General features: G+C 47.0%; 1 pseudogene; it reads left to right on the plus strand.

The window, feature by feature from the left end:
- Nucleotides 1–217: 217 nt before the first annotated feature.
- LOC124647749 lies at nucleotides 218–3,126 on the plus strand (annotated as a pseudogene).
- Nucleotides 3,127–11,010: the final 7,884 nt, after the last annotated feature.

The following is an 11,010-nucleotide window of genomic DNA, read 5'->3' on the forward strand; positions in this document are numbered from 1 at the left end:
GCTTAACCTCGGAGTTCTTTGCTGATGAGCTTCCGTAAAAGAAGTCCAACTTGTTGATATGAGTAACCTATCAATCCTATTGAGCCCTGGGCCAGGATATCATAGTTATGCTCCACCTAATATGTATACCTCCTCCTGTATATGCGCATGTGGGGCTTTTCCACCAATATAAGAGCATCTCTGTCGGATACCCATCAGGTTGAACCGCATCGTGCGAATGGGGTTAACTCCATCTGCTGATTTTGCATCGTGTGCGCTAGGTAGAGCGGTTTTGCCGAGTGAGGAGGGCATGTTGGCCGCTGTGCAGCTGCAATACAGGCGGATGGAGGAGAACAAGATGACGTGGTGCCACAAACATGTCCTCGTGTCTGAATGGGTTAGTACCGGCTCGATCGTCTTCTGAAAATATTTTGGTGACTGATGATTTATGATGGTCATTATGCTTGGGTTTGCCGACGGCAGGTGGATACATGAACTTTCTGGCGGAGCAGGTCAGCGAGACGTGGTTGGATACGGGAGATGTACAAGAGAGCCGTCGATTGCATTTGGTCTGTCTAGGTACCTCAGATAACTGGGCAGGTGGCTTTATCGGGGAAAAAAACTAGACACATGTGGAAAGAGAGAGAGGCGACCCCATTTTAAAGATCAAATGTGTGCGTGGTCATTGCTAGCTAGTTGTGGTGTATCTCTAAAAAGAAGCTAGTTGTGGTGTACTCTCCTAATTATTTCCATGAAAAGTCTCGTCATTTGGAAATGCTGTTTTCCAATAATAGTAATAATAATACTAGTAATAATATTTTCTGTTTAAGCATCACTACTTTCAAAAAACAAATTTGTACAGGCTCACAGGTTTAACTAGACATATCACTATCCACTCACGTGCTTCTGCGGCACCATACACGTCTCCGGTCATCGCTATTCCCTTTGTGGCTGCCGCCGAAGGATGAGGCGGGCAAAACCCCGACTCGACATGGCGGAACGGCAGTTTCAGCGTGGCTTATGGTCTGGGGTTGCGGTATATGTTAGTGTTGTCGTTGGTTTGAAGGCATGTCTTGATGCCTATGAGAGTGGAGGGATGGACTTGAGGGTAAATTTGTGGTCTCGGATGCTGGTACTGAGTTGTATTTCTTGGAGAAAATACTATGACTACAAGATGACTAGCGAGCGTTTTGTTGTTGAGCAAGCTCATGAGATACAATCACTTGCCAAAGAATTTGAGCAGTTTAAGTGTACCTTGCTGGACAAGTTTGTGGCCGGTGACCTTATTTCCAAGCTTCCTTATTCATGGAGGAACTTTGCTAGTTCTCTAAAACATAAGAAACAATAGTTTTGCGCAGATATCATTGGGTCTCTTCATGTGGAAGAAAATGTGAGAGCAAAGAACACACATGCTCGAGGATTTGAGGGAGATTCTAGTGACAATGTTGTACATAAGAAAAACATCCATTCCCACAAGTTCAAGAACAAGAACAAATCTGAAGGCAAAAAAAAGTTTGATAGCAAGAACAAGGTCTCACACTCAACCAACTTCAAAAAGAAGACTGATAGGAAGAAAGGGACTTGCCACGTCTGTGGTGAGCTCAATCATTAGGCTCCTAACTGACCGATTCACTTTAACAAGAGTGGAATGACGACAAGACCACAAATATTGTTATTGATGGTGATACTAAGATGAAGGACGCATGGTACGGTATTTTTCCTTTTGTCCTTTGAGTATGTAACTCTCCTGATTGGTTCATTGATACAAGTGTCAATACACATTTATGTTGTGATGTTTACATTTTCTCTTCTTATCAGGTCCCAAGAACTTTCTCTATGCTGATGGGAAATGGCTCATGTGCTTCTCATGGTGTTGGTACGGTAAATCTGAAGTTCACTTTCGGGAAGACCATCCATCTGAAGAATGTGCAGCATGTTCCTTCCATCAATAAGAATCTCGTCAGCGCATCGCTTTTATGTCGAGATGATCTTAAGATGGTTTTTAGTCCAATAGTGTAGTAATTTCCAAGTATGGACAATTTGTTGGACGCACGCCAAGATTCAGAATTCTGAACTTTCCTGCTCCTTAACCAATCTCTGTATTTTCAAGTCGATATACACCTATGTTAACTTGTTGATCATGTCAGGTGGATTCTCTTCTTCCCGTTCATATTGATCTGTAGCTGATTTGATGATCAGGTGGAGTGCATCCAAGATGATGGCCAAGTGCGTTAGGTGCAGCGGTGATAGCACACAAGATCCTCTACTGCACAGGGTACCACTACCACTTCCCGTTCTTGGACCTTCGATGAGGGCAACAGTGTTGGGCCTCTGTACAAGCACGTCTTCCCCTTAAAATACGCGCCCAATCTCTCCTTTGTCGGACTGCCTTCCAAGGTACGGCCCCGAACTTGCCACGCCATCACAAAGTTCAGAGCTTCATAGAGCGCGGAGGCAGCCAATCAAGCTGACGCAGTCTGGTGCTCCTCCGAGCAGACCATCATCTTCCAGTCTTTCGAGCTCGAGTCCAAGTGGGTGGTGCGCACTCTCTCAGGGAGAGCGGCGCTGCCGAGCGAGGAGGGCATGCTAGCCGCCGTGCAAGAGCATTATCGACAGATGGAGGAGAGTGGGAAACCCCTGCGCCACACACACGTCCTCATGCCTGAATGGGTTAGTAGCGGCTCGATCGGCTTCTAAAACATTTTGGTGAATCATAATCATGTATGATGGTGATTGTGCTTGGGTTTGCCGGCGGCAGGTGGAGCACATGAACTGGTTGGCGGCGCAGGTCGGCGAGCCGCGGATGGAGGCGCAGAGACAGGCGATGTACGAGAGAGCTGTGGAGTGCATCTGGTCTCTAGATGGGGGATACCGGGATAGGTGGTGTGGCGACGCTGCATTGCAAAGATCAAATGTGCCCATGCTTATTGCTAACTAGTTGTGTTGTAACTCTTAAAAAAAAAGCTAGTCCTGGTGTAATCGTCTCGTCATTTAGGAATTATGTTTTCCTAAAAAATACTACTGGCAAAGTAGGAATATGAATTTTATTTACCTGCCTTTACTTTTGGAACCAAAAGTTATACTCCTAGTAGAAGCACTCTCGCTGGGTTGATCTAGAGATAACACTTGTGCCAGGTCATCCCATTCCTTTAGACCATGTACAACACAGGTGCTTAGGTTAGGTGCGAAAGAGAAAAACCAGGTTTTTTTTTTGCCATGTCACAACCGTTGGGTGCTTAAGGAGGGGAAGGGGTACTTGATTTGGCATTTTGGCCTCGATGCCTCATCTGTGATTATGGAAATAACGGCTCTTTTGTCTTTTCTTACTGCAGGAGTCAACCATAGCCTGAAGCATTGCAGCAGACTTGCTCGCGTTGATGAATAAATTTAGTAGGTGCTTGGGCGCACTCTCTCATTAAGCATCTCAAATTAGTTTTTTTTTTTTTTTTTTTTTTTTTTTGCGTTTTACATGCCCTTACTTGTGGCTGCCGCTGAAGGATGACCCGAGCAAAGCATTGAAACGGGATGGTAGAATGGCGGTGATAGGTTCATCCGCGATCTCTTCATATGAAGCTTATGGATGACGTATGTGGTTGTGCCGCGATCTTGCGGGAACACACAGTTTGTCGTCGTGCTGAAGAATGGCTTCATGCCTATGGGATTGGAGGGGTTTTCCCAGCTCGTCTTGGTGAGGACAAGTAGCGATACACGCGTTGACCTTGGGTTAGTAGTATTTCCTCATCTGGCTGTAGCGGGTAGGCCGGATGATGCAAAGCAGGCTGGCAGCCCCTGCTTCAAATATGGCTTCCACCTTGGGTCACATGGTCTACCGTCCATAAGAAGGTAATTGAGGCTTCATATGGCCTCATTGCTGCGTATTTCACTATGTCATGTATATCAGCTAAACCCACGGAGCAGACACAATTGTCACATATGCTCAACTCTTTCCTGGTGCCTCGCATGTCTAGCCTAACATCTACGTATCTAGTTCCCTGCCCAAGAGAAATAAGAAACAACGATGATACATATTTTTGTTTGTCACCACATGTTTCCTCCACCATGTTTATATACATCTTCAGGATACGAGAGTTGTCCCTCGATTTGAATGCAATACAAACGCTCGTAACGAGCCTTGAGTGCTCAAGATATCTTGTCCTTCATCTAGATGGTATCGCATCGTGTTACTATAGAAATTGCAAAGGACGACACTACTTTTCTTCCTGTAGAAATACTTCTCTTTACACCGATTTTGTTGGATATCTTCCTCAGCAAAATTATGATCATGTGCATCTCAGATTGATTGAATGCTCAAGATATCTTGTCCTTTTACTGAGATCGTAAATGCAATTCGACCTTGCACCGTTAAATAATCTAGAAACTGCATATAGAGGACTCCACTGGTTTGCTCCATGTTATAGTCTTGTACTACACTCAGATTTTTCTTATATTTTCTTTTGAGATAATTTTGCAATTTAGTATATAAGCATTTAATTTTAGAGGGTGTGTATGCATGCCATGGTTCTCAGTAACAAGTTTCCCTTACTGGGTTGTCTTGCCTTGAATCCTATGTTAGACATAATATGTAATACCCCTTGCATACGTATTAGTATGGAGTAATTGTAACACCCCGACCACCTCCGGCCGGACCTGTTACACCTGACAGCTTATTAGGACCTCTAGACTAGCCCCACAAACCAACACACGTCTTTCATATGCACTTTGTTCTCACTCGTGTGCACCCGGGAACTCTTCCCGTCACCCATCCTCAAATTACTCCGGGCCAAACACGCTTAACCTCGGAGTTCTTTGCTGATGAGCTTCTGGAAAAGAAGTTGCAAATTGTTGATATGAGTATCTTATAATCCTATTGAGCCCTGGGCCAGGATGTCACGCTCATTCCCCCTTAGAAGATCGATGCCCTGGTCGATTAGCCCCTGGTCAGGAACATCCCCTCTTGGCACAAGTCTGTGCGTCTAGTGCCGGCACATGTGCCATGCCATGTGCCATGACGGGCCACACCGGCCATGCGCCACATGCCCAAACCCGCACATGCCCGTGTAACCGTGAAGGTCGACTCTGATATCAAATGTAACACCCCGACCACCCCCGGCCAGGCCTATTACCCCTGACAGCTCACTAGGACCTCTAGACTAGCCCCACAAACCAACACATGTCTTTCCTGCAACTTTGTTCTCACTCGTGCACACCTGGGAACTACTTCCCGATCGATCACCCATCCTCAAATTACTCTGGGCCAAGCACGCTTAACCTCGGAGTTCTTTACTGATAAGCTTCCGTAAAAGAAGTCCAACTTGTTGATATGAGTAACCTATCAATCCTATTGAGCCCTGGGCCAGGATATCATAGTAATGCTCCACCTAATATGTATACCTCCTCCTGGATACGCGCATGTGAGGCTTTTCCACCGATATAAGAGCATCTCTATCGGATACCCATCAGGTTGAACCGCATCGTGCGAATGGGGTTAACTGCATCAGCTGATTTCGCATCGTGCACGCTAGGTAGAGCGGCGTTGCCGAGCGAGGAGGGCATGCTGGCCGCTGTGCAGCTGCAATACAGACGGATGGAGGAGAACACGGGATGACGTGGTGCCACAAGCATGTCCTCGTGTCTGAATGGGTAGTACTGGCTCGATCGCCTTCTGAAAATATTTTGGTGACTGATGATGTATGATGGTCATTATGCTTGGGTTTGCCGACGGCAGGTGGATACATGACTTTCTGGCGGATCAGGTCGGCGAGACGTGGCTGGATACGGGAGATGTACAAGAGAGCCGTCGATTGCATTTGGTCTCTCGAGGTACCTCAGATAACTGGGCATGTGGCTTTATCGGGAAGAAAACTAGACACATGTGGAAAGAGAGAGTGGCGACCCCATTTTAAAGATCAAATGTGTGCGTGGTCATTGCTAGCTAGATGTGGTGTATCTCTAAAAGAAGCTAGTTGTGGTGTACTCTCCTAATTATTTCTAGGAAAAGTCTCGTCATTTGGAAATACCGTTTTCCAATAATAGTAATAATAATACTAGTAATAATATTTTCTGTTTAAGCGTCATTACTTTCAAAAAACAAATTTGTACAGGCTCACTAGGTTTAACTAGACATATCACTATCCACTCACGTGCTTTTGTGGCACCAGACACGTCTCCGGTCATCGCTATTCCCTTTGTGGCTGCCGCCGATGGATGAGGCGGGCAAAACCCCGACTCGGCATGGCGTAACGGCAGTCTCAGCGTGGCTTATGGTATGGGCTGCGGTATATGTTGGTGTTGTCGTTGGTTTGAAGGCATTTCTTGATGCCTATGAGAGTGGAGGGATGGACTTGAGGGTAAATTTGTGGCCTCGGATGCTGGTACTGAGTTGTATTTCTTGGAGAAAATACTATGACTACAAGATGACTAGTGAGCGTTTTGTTGTTGAGCAAGCTCATGAGATACAATCACTTGCCAAAGAATTTGAGCAGTTTAAGTGTACCTTGTTGGACAAGTTTGTGGCCGGTAGCATTATTGCCAAGCTTTCTTATTCATGGAGAAACTTTGCTAGTTCTCTAAAATAAGAGACAAGAGTTTTGCGTTTCGGATATCATTGGATCTCCTCATGTGGAAGAAAATATGAGAGCAAAGGACACACATGCTCGAGGATTTGAGGGAGATTCTAGTGTCAATGTGGTACAGAAGAAAAACTTCCATTCCCACAAGTTCAAGAACGAGAACAAATCCGAAGGCAAAGAAAAGTTTGATAGCAAGAACAAGGTCTCACACTCAATCAACTTCAAGAAGAAGATTGATAGGAAGAAAGGGGCTTGCCACGTCTGTGGTGAGCTCAATCATTGGGCTCCTAACTGCCCTTCACTTTAACAAGAGTGGGAACGGCGGTAAGACCATAAATGTTGTTATTGATGGTGATACTAAGATGAAGGACGCATGGTACGGTATTTTTCCTTTTGTCCTTTGAGTATGTAACTCTCCTGATTGGTTCACTGATACAAGTGTATATCGACTTGAAGATGGGATGTAACAATATCATTGCAGAATCGGATTCTTCAGAGACTATCCAGGCGTGCACGGGCGAAACCATCTGGTGGAATGAATCAACGGCGATCTTTGCGGACTGCATAGACATGTCTTTGCTTATAGGGAAAGTCAGTTTTGTTTTTTGTCCGAGGGAAGCAAATCAGATAGCTCATGAGTTAGCAAAAAGTAGTTTTGAGTTTAAGAGTTCTTGTAATTGGGAGTTTGAACCCCCTAGTGTTTTATTAAACACTCTTGTGAACGATGTAAAATTTGTTGGTGATTAATAAAATCCACAGCAGAGTCCTGCTGTTTCCCTCAAAAAAAAGTCGATATACACTTATGCTAACTTGTTGATCAGGTCAGGTGGATTATCTTCTTCCCGTTCGTATTGATCTGTAGCTGATTTGATGATCAGGTGGAGTGCATCCAAGATGATGGCCAAGTGCGTTTCGCTGAAGGTGCAGCGGTGACAGCACACAAGATCCTCTACTGCACAGGGTACCAATACCACTTCCCGTTCTTGGACCTTCGACGAGGACAACAGTGTCGGGACTCTGTACAAGCACGTCTTCCCCCTAAAATACGCGCCCAATCTCTCCTTCGTCGGACTTCCTTCCAAGGTACGGCTCCGAACTTGCCACGCCATCACAAAGTTCGGAGCTTCATAGAGCGCGGAGGCAGCCAATTAAGCTCACGCAGTGTGGTACTCCTATGAGCAGACCATCATCTTCCAGTCTTTGGAGCTCGAGTCCAAGTGGGTGGCGCACACTCTGTCAGGGAGAGCGGCGCTGCCGAGCGAGGAGGGCATGCTAGTCGCCGTGCAAGAGCATTATCGACAGATGGCGGAGAGTGGGAAGCCCCGGCGCCACGCGCACGTCCTCATGACTGATTGGGTTAGTAGCTACTCGATCGGCTTCTGAAACATTTTGGTGAATCATGATCATGTAAGATGGTGATTGTGCTTGGGTTCGCCGGCGGCAGGTGGAGCACATGAACTGGTTGGCGGTGCAGGTCGGCGAGCCGCGGATGGAGGCGCAGGACAGGCGATGTACGAGAGAGCTGTCGAGTGCATCTGGTCTTGGACGGGGGATATCGGGACAAGTGGCATGGGGACACTGCATTATAAAGATCAAATGTGCCCATGCTTAATGCTAACTAGTTATGCTTTAACTCTAAAAAAAGCTAGTCCTGATGTAATCGTCTCGTCATCTAGGATTTATGTTTTCCTGAAAAATACTACTAGCAAAGTAGCAATATGACTTTTATTTACCCGCCTTTACTTTTGGAACCAAAAGTTATACTCCTACTAGAAGCACACTCGCTGGGTTGATCTAGAGATAACACTTGTGCTTCTGTCGCACACCGCCCAGGTCATCCCATTCCTTTAGGCCATAGGTGCTTAGGTTAGGTGCTAAAGAGAAAAACCAGGGTTTTTTTTGCCATGTCACAACCGCCAGGTGCTTAAGGAGGGGAAGGGGTACTTGATTTGGCTTCAATGCCTCATCGGTGATTAAGGAAATAACTGATCTTCTGTCTTTTCTAACTGCATGAGTCAACCATAGCCAGCCTGAAGCATTGAAGTAGGTGCTTGGGCGCACTTTCTTATTAAGCACCTCAAATTTGTTTTTTCTATGTTGTACATGCCCGCCCTTGTGGCTGCCGCTGAAGGATGACCCGAGCAAAGCATTGAAACGGGATGGTAGTATGGCGGTGACAGGTTTAGCCTAGCTTATGGATGAAGTCTGCGGTTGCAGCGCGATCTTGCGGGAGTACACTGGTTGTCGTCGTGCTGAAGGCGTGGCTTCATGTATCATGCCTATGGGAGTGGAGGGGTCTTGCTATCTCGCCTAGGCGAGGACACAGGTTGATCTCGGGCTGGCAGTATTTCCTCATCTTGTGGTAGCAGCTAGGCCGGATGATGCAAAGCCGGCTGGCAGCCCCTCCTTCCAATATGGCTTCCATCTTGGGTAACAGGGTCTGCCGTACACATGAAGGTGATTCAGGCTTCATGTGGCATCATTGCTGCGTATTCACCATGCGTTGTATCAGCTAAACCCGCGGAGCAGACACATTTGTCACATATGCTCCATTCGATCCTGATGCATCGCATATCTAGCTTGTTGTGTATGTACAAACGCTCTAAAGATCTACACATGTAAGTTCCCCGCTCAAGAGAAATAAACTACATTTCTTTAGGCACCGAAGAGACCTATTTTTGTTTGTCACCACATGTTTCCTCCACCATGTTTATATGCATCTTCAGAATACGAGAGATCATCCTCGAATTGGATGCATTATAAACGCTCATAACAAGGCTTGAATGCTCAAGATATCTTGTCCTTCACCGAGATGGTATTGCATCATATCATGGTGAAACTGCAATGAACTACACTACTCTGCTCCATATAGGAATACATTTCTTTCCACGAATTTCGTCAGAAATATTTATCATTAAAATTATTATTTTTCGATAAAGGAAATATATTAATATCAAAAGATACCAATTACACCCAGCCTCCGCAACAACGCACCACCCTAATGGCACTACGGATGCACACAGCCAAAAAATAGAAAAGAAAACTAAGAAACAAAAGTCCCGCTACAGTATCTCGGGCCTAACAACAGCAATATATCCACCACCAAGACAACACCTGAAATACAGACTCTCCAAAAACGACGCCTTCAAGAAGGGAACAATGCTCTAACACCGTCGTCGCCCGATCAAAGATCTTAGGTTTTCACCCTGAAGATAGTCCCCGCTCTCAAAACAATGCCTCCAACAAGGTCATTGCCAGGCACAACCAGTTAAGGCCAGACCTTGGGTTTTCACCCTGAAAGGTAGGACTCTGAACTTCACCTATGTTGGCGCCCTCACTTTCATACCGCTGCTGTGAAGCCCGGAACACCAAGCAAGTCCCTCAACAGCGCGGAGACTTGAACCTCCTTTAGCTAGTCCTCTCATCCGGCCTTCATGAAATTCTCTTCTTCCGACTTTCATCATGGATCCATAGTCACTTGATGTCAACATAGAAAAAAAGGCTTCGCGTCACTCCCTCCAAAACCAAACGGTCGGAATAAAAACATGGGTGCACGCGACCGAATACCACCCGATCCAGCAAACTACAGGCAAAAGATGCGCTGATGCATTCGCCGGTGGAGCCTTCCGGAACTCAACACTCCGGCTAGATGAAAAGGATCAGCATCCGGTAGGTCTTCATCTTCGCAGAAGAAGAACCCTAGGACCACCACCTTCAAACCCGAGCAGACGAACAAGCCCCCACGCCGCCATCCGCTGACCAACGATGACGAAGGAGCATTCGGTGGACGGCGGAATCTGCAACCACACCATCCTCGCCCCGCACATCGCCGCCCCCTTCCTCGCGCCGCCAACAGAAGCCGACGATAGATCTCGGCGGGCACAAGATCCAACAGCCGCCGCCACCACCATCCATCACCAGAGGCCGTGGTGGAGGAGCCGCTGCCGCACATCCAGGGACGCCGCCCTAGACGCGGAGCACGTCGAAGCCGGAGGTCGCCGCCCCAGCCGCCATCGCCGGTCGCCGCCTCCAACAACCCCCCGGGCACTTAGGCGCTGGGGCCCGCCGCCACCGTGGCCAGCGCCGACGGTAGCGGCGGAGGGAGAGAAACAGAGGGAGGGGCGGCGGAAGTAGGGAGATCGGCCCCCCGGCGGCGCCCTGGGGAGCGCCACGGGAGGGGTTTTCACGGGAGGAGTTTTTTTCCTGTTATCATTAAAATTATGGTTGTGTGAATCCCAGATTGATTAAATGCTCAAGATATATTATTCTTTCACCGAGATTGTATATGCAATGTGGACCGTGCACCATTATGCAATCTGGAAAATACAAATGACTGCAGTGGTTTGCTCCATAGTATATTTTTCTCGAAATGGGAGCATACCGAGCGAGGATGACTTGTCGGCGGTTCTTGAACACTACCGGAGGATAGAGGAGAACGGGAAGCCCTGACACGATACACACG

This window comes from Lolium rigidum, chromosome 4 (genome assembly GCF_022539505.1).
Source record: "Lolium rigidum isolate FL_2022 chromosome 4, APGP_CSIRO_Lrig_0.1, whole genome shotgun sequence".
In the NCBI taxonomy this organism is placed as follows: Eukaryota; Viridiplantae; Streptophyta; class Magnoliopsida; order Poales; family Poaceae; genus Lolium; species Lolium rigidum.